We start from the raw sequence: 14,807 nt of genomic DNA, 5'->3' as shown, positions 1-14,807 counted from the left end.
TGTTAATGGGAATCATCATAAAATTTATTTTGTGCTAAGTTTGTAAACATCGTTACTTTTGTAATCTACAATATGATACGTATTCATTGAACAGACGACTGGCTGACTAACTAACAGATACTGTACTGAATTTCATACTCGATGCTATACAAATACTTTATTTACAAAACAAGCAGTCGCGTATTTTGACGAGTTGAAGGTCAGTAATCCTGTTTAACATAACCGACTTCAAAATATTAGTCAGTACACCTTGTGATTTTTTCCTTTGGGGATATATTAAGGACATTGTCTACGCAACTGTTCCTGAAAATGAAGAAGAGTTACGACACAAAATCACTAGAGCTGTTAAAGGCATTACAGCAGAAATGCTGCAGTCAATAATAAATATTATAAAACGCGTTGAATATTGTATTGAACATGATGGTCAAAATTTCGAGCAATTTAAGTGTTAATAAATGTTCTATAAACAAACATTGTATGTTTTCTTCTCCGAACTCTCTTTGACATTTCAAACCGTTCAAAAATACTTAGAATCCAACTTACTACTTTCATACATAAAATGTCAATTATCTCGTAAACGATGCATAGTAGGAATTTTTTACTACATATGATTTTTGTCGCAAATAATCCCTACTATACAAATATGCATAAAAATTATAGATATCCATTTAAAAAAACTATGTTAATCTGCATAACTCGAAAGGACCACGAGTAGAACAAAAATTATTACGCGCACTTTGTAGCTGACTTAGAGCCGTGCAAATTCTTCTTATTAAACTTTCTTGTAACTTCAACCAATTGCGAGATATTTGCTCAGACATCTATGGACAGACACCCTGTAGCATTCATCATCCACACCTTTCATTTACACTCTACACTTTTATTACACCTTACACTTTTCACTGCACTTTTACACTTTTTTACATCTTTATACATTTGTAATAACTTCAATTCATTAATATACATAATGTTTTTAAGAAAAATCAATATTTCCATAACAACACATTCATTCATTTATTTGTTACATATTAATTCTTTTTGTTCTTTCGCTTTATACTTTCAATGAATAAACATTACTTTTTCAAAGATCTGGTGAATTTATTTATAAGTCGCTACATTTTTGGTGACCCCGACGTGATATTAAAGCCGACGTGATATTAAAGCCGACGTGATATTAAAGCCGACGCATTTTAAAGGCTGATGCGGAATAAGTGCCAAGTGATCGTCGTATTTGAAGTCTGCGAAATATTATCATCGCTTGGAAGAATTGCTGGATATTCTGATTTTAAGAGATTCATTCTTCGGATCTTTGAAACATCAGAGGCGGATTAGTCCTTCACGGAAATTCTCAAATCATTTTATCGGATTCCTGGAACAAGAGGAAAATGCCAATCGATAGATCACCAGTTAGACCCTGTTCGGATACACAGATTGATATGGATTTGGCGAGCGGATCAAATCAGGTTGGATCAGAAAATATTAATATTTTACCTTCTCAAACTGGACATCAGGTGAGTGATCCTATGTTACAAATTCACTCAAATGAGTTTCGTTTATTAAAACTACCGACTTTCTGGCATAAACAACCTAAACTCTGGTTTGCTTCTATTGAAAGTGAGTTTACGGTTTATCGAATTCGATCAGATGATATTAAATATAGTTCTGTCATTCGTCATCTTGATGAACAAGCCTTAGTAAACATATCTGAAGTCATTGAAAATCCACCTAAAACAGATAAATATAATTATTTAAAGAAAATATTAATAAATCGCTTTACGGATTCAGAGGAAAAACGTTTGAGACAAATATTAGCTGGAATTGAACTTAATGATAAAAAGCCTTCGGAATTACTTCGAGAAATTCGTCATTTGTCTGGAGGATCTTTAGCAGATAGTGTTTTGCAAATGATTTGGCTTCAACGCTTACCACATAGAATTCAAACGACTTTAGCCGTAGTAGAGGATGTTCCTCTTGTTAAACTTGCGGAATTAGCCGATAAAATTGCTGATCGGGACGGCGGTTTGCAAGTCGCGGAAGTTTCCAATAATACAAGTAATAAATCTTCGGATTTCGCGGATTTGCTACGAAGAATCGAAGCTCTAGAAGTTTCTCGTCGTCGAGATCGTTCCAAAAGCCGGTCTAGAGAGAATAGAAGATTTAGATCGTTATCGCGTAAGAAAGACAAATCAAATAAAGATATTAAAGATACATCAATTTGTTTTTACCATAAGAAGTTTGGTGATAAGGCTAAACGATGTACTTTACCTTGTTCTATGTCCAAAACATTCTTGGCTTCACAGGAAAACTAAAAACGCCGCTTAAGACTGAGGCTGCTTACGACGGTGTTTCTAACAATCGCCTCATTATTTTCGACAGACATTCAAATTTGAATTTTCTTGTCGATACGGGCGCTGATATATCGTTGTTACCTAAAAAGGTTTTATTGAAGCCGTGGCATACTAATTTAAAACTTTTTGCCGCAAATGGTACTCAAATTAATACTTACGGTTCTAAAACTTTAATTTTGAACCTCGGTTTAAGGAGAGAATTCAAATGGAAATTTTGTGTCGCGGATATTCAACGTCCTATTTTAGGCGCCGATTTCCTTTGTCATTTTAATCTCCTAATTGACATTAAAAACAAGAAATTGATTGATAATGTTACCGGTCTTATGAATACTGGAAAAATTCAAGAAGTTGCACATTTGTCAATTTTTACCACATCTCCTGATTCTGTGTACCACAAATTTTTAACCGAATTTCCAGGACTCACCCGATTTTCTCTAATTTCCTCGGTAAAAACACATGGTGTTGAACATCATATCGTTACGGAAGGTTCTCCTAAATTTTCGACTCCCAGAAGACTTACTCCTAAGAAACTTAAATGTGCCAAGGAAGAATTCAAGTCCATGTTGGAGCAAGGAATTTGCAGGCCTTCAAGCAGCTCCTGGGCAGCCCCTCTACATATGGTACCTAAAAAGGAACAAAATTCTTGGAGACTGTGTGGTGATTATCGTGCACTCAATTCAGTGACTATCCCGGATCGTTATCCCTTACCTCATATTCAAGATTTTTCTTCTTCACTTTTTGGTAAGAATATCTTTTCTAAAATCGACTTAGTTAAAGCGTACTATCAAGTACCCGTCGCTAAAGAAGATATTCACAAAACAGCTGTCACTACTCCATTTGGGCTTTTTGAATTTGTCGTAATGCCTTTCGGTTTACGAAACGCAGCCCAAACTTTTCAACGGCTCATGAACTCTTTACTTAATGATTTGAGTTTTGCCTTTTGTTATCTTGATGACATTCTTATTGCTTCTAAAGATGAGAAAGAACATATTGCTCACTTACGCATTATTTTTGATCGTCTTCAACAAGCTGGAATGACAATCAATGTCGCTAAATGTCTTTTCGGTCAAAGCGAGATTTCTTTTCTTGGTTACTTAGTTTCTAACCAAGGAGTTAAACCTACATCCGAAAAAGTGAAATCAATTATTGATTATCCTAAACCTAAGACACTTCATGAATTACGCAGATTCTTAGGAATTATCAATTATTATCGTCGCTGTCTCAAGGATGCTGCAAATCATCAAGCTCTGTTAACAGAATATTTAAAGGACAGTCGCAAGAGGGATAGAAGAATTATTTCTTGGACTAAAGAAGCGGAATTAGCTTTCGAGTCATGTAAAGAAGAACTTTTACAAGTTACTACCCTTTCTCATCCTGCTCCTCATGCTCCTCTTATTTTAACTTGTGATGCTTCTGACTTTGCTGTTGGTGCATCACTTGAACAGTCTATTGACGACGATATCAAACCAATAGCATTTTTCTCAAAGAAACTAGACAAAGCTCAAAGAAATTATAGCACTTATGATAGAGAACTTCTTAGCATTTATTTGGCTATTAAACATTTCAGGCATTTTGTTGAAGGAAGACAATTGATTATCAGAACTGATCATAAACCTTTGATTTTTGCTTTCCGTCAGAAATTGGATAAAGCGTCACCAAGACAGATCAGACAATTGGATTTTATTGCTCAATTCTCTACAAATATTACCTATATTTCTGGAAAAATGAATTCAGTTGCTGATGCTCTGTCAAAAATTGAATCTATTTCAATGCCTATTATAGTTTCTTTAGAAGAACTTGCTAATTATCAGAAAGAAGATGAAGAACTTCAAGTTTTACTTTCTTCAAATTCTTCACTTCTGTTGAAGAAACTTATTCTTTCAGGATCAACCATACCTATTTATTGTGATTGCTCTTCGGAATTAATTCGTCCATATGTTCCTAAACTCTTACGCAAGAGAATTTTTGATGTTGTTCATGGACTCGCTCACCCCAGCGGCAGATTGACATGTAAACAATTACTACTGAAATTCATTTGGCCTTCTTTGAAGAAAGATGTGAAGGAATGGACTCGAACTTGTCTTCCATGTCAACGTGCGAAGATTTCAAGACACACCAAGAATTCTCCAATTAAGATTGCAATTCCTGATCAACGCTTTCAGCATGTGCATTTAGACATTGTTGGACCACTTCCTATTTGTCAAAATTACCGTTATTGTCTTACTATGATTGATCGTTTTTCAAGATGGCCTGAAGCTGTTCCTATTTCTGAGATTTCTGCTGAAACTATTTCTACAACATTTTATTCACATTGGGTAGCACGTTTTGGTTCTCCTATCAGCATTACAACAGATCAAGGTCCTCAGTTTGAAGCAGCTTTATTCAAAGCTTTAACAAACCTAATTGGATGTCAAAGGATTAGAACTTCTGCTTATCATCCTGCTTCAAATGGAATTCTGGAAAGATGGCATAGAACTTTGAAAGCAGCGATTATGTGCCACGAAACAACCAACTGGGTAGAATCTTTACCTTCAGTTCTTTTGGGATTACGTTCGTGTTTCAAAGAAGATTTAAAAGCTTCACCTGCAGAACTTCTTTATGGATCCACTCTTCGTATTCCTGGAGAATTTTTCATTGAAGAAGATTTTCCTGCAGATCCTGAAATCTTTCTTGAAAAACACAGGATTCATATGAGGAATATCAGATCATCTCCTACAAGTCATCATTGCAAAAGATCACCTTTTGTTCACAAGAATCTTTTTGATTGTACTCATGTTTGGATTCGAGAAGATACTGTTAGGAAGTCACTACAACCTCCTTATTCTGGCCCTTTTCCTATTGAGAAACGTATCTCTGATCATTTATTTGCAGTTAATGTTTCAGGAAGAGTTGTCAATATTTCGACAGAACGTCTCAAGCCAGCCTTCATTCCTAGAACTTCAGATTCTACTGAACTTTCTACCAGATCTTCAGCTCCTGTTCCTGCTATTTCAACTCCTGTTCCTGCTATTTCAACTCCTGTTCCTGCTACTTCAGCTCCTGTTCCTGCTACTTCAGCTCCTGTTTCTGCTACTTCAAATCCTTCTTCTTCTTCTACTGTTGGAAAAGCTTTACGCACCTACCCACCAAAGAAGAAGAAAGTCCATTTCGCAACGAATATCGTCACTTGGGGGGGAGTACTGTAGCATTCATCATCCACACCTTTCATTTACACTCTACACTTTTATTACACCTTACACTTTTCACTGCACTTTTACACTTTTTTACATCTTTATACATTTGTAATAACTTTAATTCATTAATATACATAATGTTTTTAAGAAAAATCAATATTTCCATAACAACACATTCATTTATTTATTTGTTACATATTAATTCTTTTTGTTCTTTCGCTTTATACTTTCAATGAATAAACATTACTTTTTCAAAGATCTGGTGAATTTATTTATAAGTCGCTACAACCCTGTATATATATATATATATGTCGTAGCCCGATAGCGAAATTAGCCAATTAGCTAAAAACCTAGGCGTTTAGCTAAATGCCGCCTGTTAGGCTAATCGAGGACGATATAGTCTAATGGCCTGGAAAATTCAGCCTGTTAGACGAGAAGTCGGCTTTTCGCCAAACGGCCTGGCGCGCTGTAGGCGATTAGAGAAATGCTTGTTTTGGAGCTCGATATGTTGTCAATTTATTGTTTGTAAATATCCCAGTGGGTCTTAAGTAAATCATCACAGAGCTCGTTGTATATTCAATTTTTTTCGTTAGTTGGCAATCAATAACAGCCATGGCAAGTTATATGCCAGTAAACCGCGATGAGTCTAACGAAAAATTAGATCAATTCTATTCAAATCGACCAGGCAGTAATCGAACAGTGTGGAGGCGAGATCAGATGATCAACGTTATGAAAGTTCTGCAGGAAATTCAGGTTCCAAGTACTAAAAAGACAGTATCTCATTATCATTACGCGAAGAAGTATGAGCTAGCAAAAATTGGAACGGAATCGTATGTAATTTTAAAACGGAAAACTTCGAATGAGCCAGTTATTTACGTAATAGCGATGGAGGATTACTACGATAAATTGTTAGAAGCTCACATTCAAACAGGCCATGGCAAAAGGGATAAGATGCAGTATTACATTAAAGAAAAGTACAGGATAACGAAGGTGGCTTGTGAAATATTTGTGTCTTGCTGCGGGACATGTAACAGAAAGAGGGTTGCTCCAAAACGAGGAGTTGTGATAAAACCAATACTGAGCGATGGATTTAATGTTCGCGGACAGGTGGATTTAATTGATTTCCAATCTTGTCGCGATGGTGAGTTCAATTGGCTACTAAACTACCAAGATCACGCTACCAAGTTCTTGCACCTTTGACCCTTGAGATCCAAGCACGCAGCTAACGTTGCTGAAGAATTGTCGAAAATCTTCTTTACATGGGGAGCCCCGACTATTTTGCAGAACGATAATGGTCGAGAATTCGTGGCTGCAGTAATACACGAACTTGTTTCCATCTGGCCTCACTGCAGGATTGTTCATGGGCGTCCGCGACACCCACAGAGTCAAGGTAGTGTCGAAAGGTCAAATGCGGACGTTGAAAACATGTTAAGAGCCTGGATGATCGATAATGATTCGATAAATTGGGGTCATGGTTGCTACAAAGTACAAGTAATGGCTCTCATATATATAATTAAATTAATATTGTGTTCTTGAATACATACTTGAAAATTTACATACTTTAAATATTGATTTCAGTGGCAAAAGAATACATCGCGACATAGAGTCATAAACAGGAGCCCGTACGAAGCTCTACTTGGACCAATAAAAAGCGGCATAAGAAATACATCTTTGCCTGATGAAATTTTAAATTTGCTTCAAACAGAGGAAGACTTGGAGCAAGCTCTGGAGGAGCAGAATGTACAATTGAACGCGAGGTAATTGACTTAAAATAAATATAATAGAACTAGATAAATATAATATAATAGAACTCATATAGTGATTTGAACTTTAGTGTTGAGCAGTGCGAAGACGTAGGCAAAAGAAAAAGAATGCGAGAGGATGAAGAAGAGGAAAGAGAGGGACCACAGAAAAAGCGACAGGTAGACGACTCGAGCAGTATACTTTGCACAAAGTGCAAAATGGAAATGCATAGCGACCGCGGACAGATTGCTACCTGTTCATTGTGCGCTAGGGGCGAACAGCTACTTGACACTCGGTCAAATTGTTTCGAGCGTCAAACGACAGAGGCCGAAAAAATGGTTACCTGTTCGAGTATCATTTTTCCACCCCTTCAGATCAATGACATTATTACATTATCTGTTCCCACTGTTGACCGTGGGCCTCTCGATTTTAATAACATATTTGGCGTTGTAACTGATACCAAAAATGACGTATATCAAATTGGAACTAAGAATGGGATATTGAAAGGATGGTTCCCCCGTATTGAAATTGCAAAATCGGGCACTAATCTTATTACCATGGCTGACGTTCCCAAAAATGTTCTTCTTACTTTGAGGGAAGCTGCTGCGAAGCAGTCGGCAAGTGGTGGACAGGGATATAAAAAATGCAATTGCAAAATTGCTAAAAATCAGTGTCAGACAAATAGATGTGCATGTTTTAAAGCAAAAATTCTTTGCAATTCTCGTTGCCACAGTAGCGCATCTTGCATTAACAAATAGTAATGTAGTAATAATTGTGTAATAAATAAATTGACAACATATCGAGCTCCAAAACAAGCATTTCTCTAATCGCCTACAGCGCGCCAGGCCGTTAGGCGAAAAGCCGACTTCTCGTCTAACAGGCTGAATTTTCCAGGCCATTAGACTATATCATCCTCGATTAGCCTAACAGGCGGCATTTAGCTAAACGCCTAGGTTTTTAGCTAATTGGCTAATTTCGCTATCGGGCTACGACATATGTCGTATATGTATACGAGGGCGGTCCAATAAGTACTTAGCCTACAAAAGAAAAACGAAAATTTTGGAAAAGTTGCGATTTATTTCTTAACATAGTCTCCTTTTAGCTCGATACACTTGACCCAGCGATGCTCCAACTTCTTTAACCCATCTGAAAAATACGTTTTCTCGAGGTCTGCAAAGTAGGCCTCCGTGGCGGCGATGACCTCCTCATTCGACTCAAATTTCTGCCCGGCGAGTGACTTTTTCAAGTTTGGAAACAAAAAAAAGTCGCACGGGGCCAAATCTGGAGAATACGGTGGATGGGGCAGCAGTTCGTAGTGCAATTCGACCAATTTGGCCGTGGCGACGGCGAAGGTGTGAGCCGGTGCGTTGTCATGGCAGAGCACTTTTTTCTTCGCCAAATGGGGCCGTTTTTTCTGCGTCGAATCGGCCAAATAATTCGGCATAGAAAAGCCCTGTGACCGTTTTGCCCTTCTCCAGGTAGTCGATGTAGATCACACCTTGTGAATCCCAGAAAACGGTGACCATCACCTTTCCGGCTGATAGGACAATCTTCGCCTTCTTCGGAGCACGTTCGCCGGGTAAAGTCCACTGTTTCGACTGTTCCTTGGTCTCTGGTGTGTACCAGTGGATCCATGTTTCGTCGACGGTCACGAAACGACGCAGAAACTCCTTCGGATTGCGCTTAAACAGCGTCAAACACTGTTCTGAAGTGGTCTCACGGTTGCGCTTGTTGTCCGGAGTGAGCAAACGCGGCACCTATCGCGCCGACAGCTTTCTCATGCCCAAAATTTCATGCAGGATATGACCCACGCGGTCTTTTGAGATGCCTACTGTTTCAGCTATCTCGCGCACCTTCAATCGGCGGTCTACCAATACGAGATCGTGGATTTTTGTCACGTTATCCTCCGTGGTAGCCATTTTTGGGGCACCTGGGCGTGGCTCATCAAAAACCGACGTGCGACCACATTGAAACTCGTTAAACCAATTTTTGACGGTCGCCATCGAAGGAGAAGAGTCACCGTACACTGCATCCAAGCGCTCTTTGATTTCGCTGCGCGATTTCCCTTGCAAAAACAAGAATCGAATCACCGACCGATATTGCTTTTTTTCCATTTTTCTAAAATCCGCGGACACGCCCGCTTCCACACGCGGTCAAAACAAAACTACGAGTCCGATTCGGCTAAAATTTTGACAGTAGCCGTCTACGAGAATGTACTACACGATAGTAAATCTCTCTGTGGCGTTACTGTAGCATTAACTATAGCATTTTTACATCTACACTTACACCACATATACACTTACACCTTATACGTTTTTACACCTTCGTTACTATGTTACAGACCATTTGTTTATTAAACAAATACATCTTTTATTGCTTTCACTTTTTATTGTAATTTCTCATTGATAACACGTATTAATAAAAGCTCTTAAAAAAAGTTATCGTTTGTGGACAAATATTACTACATTTTGGTGACCCCGACGTGATATTAAAGCCGACGTGATCAGTGATCAACACAGGAATATTCTCTTGAGCGGGAAATTCAATTTCTGAATTTTTGAAAAATTTCTATACGTGGTCAAGAATCTTCGGACTTGGATTTCCGGATCGTTTCTTTTCGTCATCGGAATATCAATCGAGATGCCTTTGGATAGATCTCCTCCTAGAACTGAGACAACTAACTCTACTGTTCCGTCTACTTCAACTGCTTTGACATCTTCGAAAGAGAACATTTTAAATCAGGTGGGATCGGAAATTTTTAATTCACCCTCTGGAAATATGCAACAGCAATCTGGTGAGTCCATTCAGATCCATTCTAATGAATTTCGTCTGGTAAAACTTCCCACATTCTGGCACAAGCAACCTAAATTGTGGTTTGCTCAAGTCGAAAGCGAATTTTTGGTATTTCGTATACGTTCCGAAGAAATAAAATATAGTACTGTTATCCGTCATCTCGATGAAAAGGCATTAATTGTCGTTTCGGAAATTGTTGAAAATCCACCCGAAAATGATAAATATAACGCTTTAAAATCGGCGCTCATTAATCGCTTCACGGATTCAGAAGAAAAACGCTTACGTCAATTATTAGCCGGAATTGAATTGAATGATAAAAAACCAACGGAGCTTTTACGAGAGATACGCCAATTATCCGGTGGATCTTTAGCGGATAATATTTTACATTCACTTTGGCTTCAACGTTTGCCATACAAAGTTCAAGCGACTTTAGCTGTTGTTGAGGACGTACCCTTAATCAAGCTAGCTGAACTCGCTGATAAAATAGTCGAACGAGATACCGGGTATCAAATAACCGAAGTAAATACTTCTTTAAAATCAAAGCAATCGGATCTTGCCGATTTAGAAAAAAGAATTGCTGCGCTGGAAGTTTTTCGTCGTCGCGGTAGATCTTTTAGTCGATCTCGAAGTAAAACAAGATTAAGATCTAATTCAAAAGATAAAAAGTCGGATTCTAAGGAACAAATTTGTTTTTATCACAAGAAATTTGGAGATAAAGCAAAGAAATGTACAATTCCTTGTACTAAGTCAAAAACTCTTTGTCTCACTGATTCAACGGAAAACTAGAGATACCGTTGAAGATAGAGGCAACTCGCAACGGTTTACCTTGTCATCGCCTCGTTATTTTTGACAAGTCGTCTAATTTACAATTTCTTGTTGACACTGGTGCTGACATTTCTTTGCTTCCCAAGAAAATATTATACAAACCGTTATCAACCAATTTAAAACTTTTTGCTGCTAACGGAACACACATTGATACTTATGGATCTAAAACTCTTTCCGTGGATCTTGGTCTCAGGAGAATTTTCCGTTGGAAATTTTGCGTGGCGGACATACAACGTCCCATTTTAGGCGCAGATTTCCTCGGACATTTTAATCTCCTTGTAGATGTTAAAAACAAACGTCTAATTGATTCCTTAACAGGTCTTAAAAACTGTGGAAAGATACAAGAAGTTTTGCAATTATCAATTTGTACCACATCTCCAGATTCTTCTTTTCACAAGATTTTAGCAGAATTTCAAGGACTTACTCATTTTGCCCCTCTTTCATCGGTAAACTCACATGGAATTGAACATCGGATTGTTACGGAAAGTCCTCCGAAATTTGCAATTCCCAGAAGACTTTCTCCGGAGAAACTGAAGTATGCTAAAGAAGAATTTAAATTCATGATGGACCAAGGTATTTGTAGACCATCATGCAGTACGTGGGCAGCACCTTTACATATGGTTCCAAAAAAGGAAAATGTATGGAGACTTTGTGGAGATTATCGTGCGTTAAATTCGGTCACTGTCCCTGATCGATATCCATTGCCTCACATACAGGATTTCACTGCGGAGCTCTACGGTAAGAATATCTTTTCTAAGATTGATATGGTTAAAGCGTACTATCAAGTACCCGTTGCAAAGGAAGATATTCCTAAGACCGCTGTAACTACACCTTTTGGACTTTTCGAATTTTTGGTTATGCCTTTTGGTCTTCGTAACGCAGCTCAAACTTTTCAGAGGTTTATGAATATATTGTTAAATGATTTAGATTTTGCATTTTGCTATCTTGATGATATTCTCATAGCTTCTAGAGATGAGTCAGAACACATAGCTCATTTGCGGATTGTTTTTGATCGTCTACAGAAAGCTGGATTGTCACTTAATGTTTCCAAATGTCTTTTTGGTCAAAAAGAAATTACTTTTCTCGGATATCTTGTCTCTAATCAAGGAATCAAACCTACAGAACAAAAAGTCAAATCAATTATCGACTATCCCAAACCTAAGACAATACATGATTTAAGAAGATTTATTGGTATTATTAATTATTATCGTCGTTGCCTTAAAAACGCAGCTGAACATCAAGCATTACTTACAAACTTTTTGAAGGACAGTCGCAAGAGAAATAGGAGAACTATTCCTTGGTCTATGGAGACAGAAGCAGCTTTTCAGAATTGCAAAGAAGAACTTCTCCGTGTGACTACTCTCTCTCATCCTGCTCCTCAAGTTCCTTTGATTCTTACTTGTGATGCTTCTGATTTCGCTGTAGGAGCATCACTTGAACAATCAATTGAAAATGTCAATAAACCAATTGCATTCTTTTCTAAAAAACTTGATAAAACTCAAAAGAACTACAGTACTTACGATAGAGAACTTTTAAGCATTTATTTAGCAATTAAATATTTCAGATATTTGCTTGAGGGACGACAACTCATTATTAGGACAGATCACAAACCCTTAATTTATGCTTTTCTTCAGAAACCTGACAAAGCTTCACCTAGACAAATTAGGCAACTGGATCTTATTGCTCAATTCTCTACTAATATTGTCCACATTTCAGGCAAGTTAAATTCTGTAGCTGATGCTTTATCAAGAATTGAATCAGTTTCAATGCCAATCATTGTCTCTCTGGAAGAATTAGCAGAATTTCAAAAGGATGATGAAGAACTTCAAGATCTCCTTTCTTTGAACTCTTCACTTCAATTAAGGAAACTTATGCTTACTGGTTCATCTGTACCTATATATTGTGACTGTTCCTCTGAGTTAATTCGTCCATACGTTCCTAAACCTCTTCGTAAGAGAATTTTTGATGTAATTCATGGCCTCGCACATCCCAGCGGTAGAACTACAGCTAAACAACTTCTACAGAAATTTATTTGGCCGTCATTGAATAAAGACGTTAAAGAGTGGTCTCGCTCTTGCCTACCTCGTCAACGTTCCAAAATTTCAAGACATACAAAAAATGTCCCTGTTAGAATTGCGGTTCCTGATCAGCGTTTTCAACATGTTCATTTGGATTTAATAGGCCCTCTTCCTTCTTGTCAAGATTTCCGTTATTGCTTAACAATAATAGATCGATTCTCGAGGTGGCCTGAAGCTATTCCACTTAAAGAAATAACTGCTGAAACAGTTTCGACAGCTTTCTATTCTCATTGGGTGGCTAGATATGGATCTCCTATAACTATTACTACAGATCAAGGTCCACAATTTGAAGCATCTCTCTTTAAAGCATTAACTAATTTGATTGGATGTGATCGCAAGAGAACTTCTGCTTATCATCCAGCTTCAAACGGAATTCTGGAGAGATGGCATAGGACTGTTAAGACTGCAATTATGTGTCATCAGACGAAGAATTGGTTGGAATCTTTACCTACTGTTCTTCTTGGTCTTCGTTCGTGTTTCAAAGAAGATTTGAAAACTTCACCTGCTGAATTACTCTATGGAACTACTCTTCGGATTCCTGGTGAATTCTTTATTGAGGAAGATTTTCCAGCAGATCCTGAAATATTTTTAGAGAAACATAGAATACATATGAGGAATATTAGATCTTCTCCTACCCATCATCACTCCAAAAAATCACCTTTTGTACACAAAAATCTTTACGATTGTACTCATGTTTGGCTTCGTGAAGATGCTGTTAAGAAATCTCTTCAAGCACCTTATTCTGGTCCTTTTCTTGTTAACAAACGAATTTCTGATTTTTTGTTTACTATTGACATTTCAGGAAAATTGGTCAACGTCTCAACGGAACGTCTGAAACCAGCCTTTTTTCCCAAGGAAGATTCTTCTGTTCTTCATTCATCCTCTTCGAATACTTCGTCTACATCTACATCTACAACCACATCTGTTGTACCATCAGTTGTACCTGTAGTTCCTACAACCACATCAGTCATGGCTGATCATAGTACTTCTTCTACTGCTTCTTTCGGAAAACCACTACGAACTTACCCAGCTAAGAAGAAAGTCCATTTCGCAACGTAGTCGTCGCTTGGGGGGGAGTACTGTGGCGTTACTGTAGCATTAACTATAGCATTTTTACATCTACACTTACACCACATATACACTTACACCTTATACGTTTTTACACCTTCGTTACTATGTTACAGACCATTTGTTTATTAAACAAATACATCTTTTATTGCTTTCACTTTTTATTGTAATTTCTCATTGATAACACGTATTAATAAAAGCTCTTAAAAAAAGTTATCGTTTGTGGACAAATATTACTACATCTCTTGCGATACTGGCACCATCGGGCGGTGAGACTAAGTACTTATCGGACCGCCCTCGTATATATACATATATCTGAAGTGATATATATATATATATATATATATGTGTATACTTTATTTATTTTAATGGAATTAAAACAAATATAGTAGGCCAACTGAACGAGCAAAAAATAAGATTTAAAAATTTTTTTATTAATAGTTAAATAATTAAAATTATTATTCCGTTACAGAAACAATATAAATCGTAAACGTTTCAACTGCACTACAGTCTTTTTCAATACATAAAAGTTAAATATTAAAATACAAAGTTAAATGTTAAAAATACAAAGTTAGTTAAATATTAAAATATAAAATTAAAATGATTCTTCGCTGTTGACCAATAGATGTGCAAGACAATTGGTCTGAGATGCCAAGTTATGTAGCACCCCCGACGGGGTCGAGAGGTGAGGACGTGCCTCCCCCTTCCCGGCCGTCGGCAGCTGTACCTCGCGGTGCGGCTGTTAGCGGCGGTAGGAATCGGGGGAGGGGCGCCCGAAT

At 37.5% G+C, this 14,807-nt stretch overlaps 3 long non-coding RNA genes and 1 pseudogene across 5 annotated transcripts; all 4 read right to left on the bottom strand.

The window, feature by feature from the left end:
- Nucleotides 1-845: 845 nt before the first annotated feature.
- Nucleotides 846-2,702, bottom strand: LOC146724367 (uncharacterized). The gene is made up of 5 exons (XR_014924101.1): nt 2,507-2,702; nt 2,266-2,429; nt 1,927-2,139; nt 1,492-1,725; nt 846-1,369 (listed from the first exon to the last, which is right to left on the bottom strand). It is a non-coding gene; the product is annotated as an uncharacterized LOC146724367 (long non-coding RNA).
- Nucleotides 2,703-8,296: 5,594 nt separating this feature from the next.
- On the bottom strand, nt 8,297-9,183 carry LOC114936325 (uncharacterized; annotated as a pseudogene).
- Nucleotides 9,184-9,765: 582 nt separating this feature from the next.
- On the bottom strand, nt 9,766-12,178 carry LOC146724366 (uncharacterized). 2 transcript variants are annotated; one of them, XR_014924096.1, is made up of 5 exons: nt 12,135-12,178; nt 11,714-11,998; nt 11,307-11,635; nt 10,032-11,210; nt 9,766-9,932 (listed from the first exon to the last, which is right to left on the bottom strand). It is a non-coding gene; the product is annotated as an uncharacterized LOC146724366 (long non-coding RNA). The 2 variants fall into 2 exon arrangements; XR_014924095.1 differs by lacking the exon at nt 9,766-9,932 and having other exon boundaries at nt 9,939-11,210.
- Nucleotides 12,179-13,019: 841 nt separating this feature from the next.
- On the bottom strand, nt 13,020-13,842 carry LOC146724365 (uncharacterized). 2 transcript variants are annotated; one of them, XR_014924100.1, is made up of 3 exons: nt 13,619-13,842; nt 13,409-13,537; nt 13,020-13,219 (listed from the first exon to the last, which is right to left on the bottom strand). It is a non-coding gene; the product is annotated as an uncharacterized LOC146724365 (long non-coding RNA). The 2 variants fall into 2 exon arrangements; XR_014924099.1 differs by lacking the exon at nt 13,020-13,219 and adding an exon at nt 13,232-13,335.
- Nucleotides 13,843-14,807: the final 965 nt, after the last annotated feature.

Source organism: Nylanderia fulva, unplaced genomic scaffold (genome assembly GCF_048542155.1).
Source record: "Nylanderia fulva isolate GAGA-0341 unplaced genomic scaffold, ASM4854215v1 Scaffold136, whole genome shotgun sequence".
NCBI lineage: Eukaryota > Metazoa > Arthropoda > Insecta > Hymenoptera > Formicidae > Nylanderia > Nylanderia fulva.
Note: the sequence above shows the minus strand (reverse complement) of the source record. Positions and strands in the feature narration are given on the sequence as shown.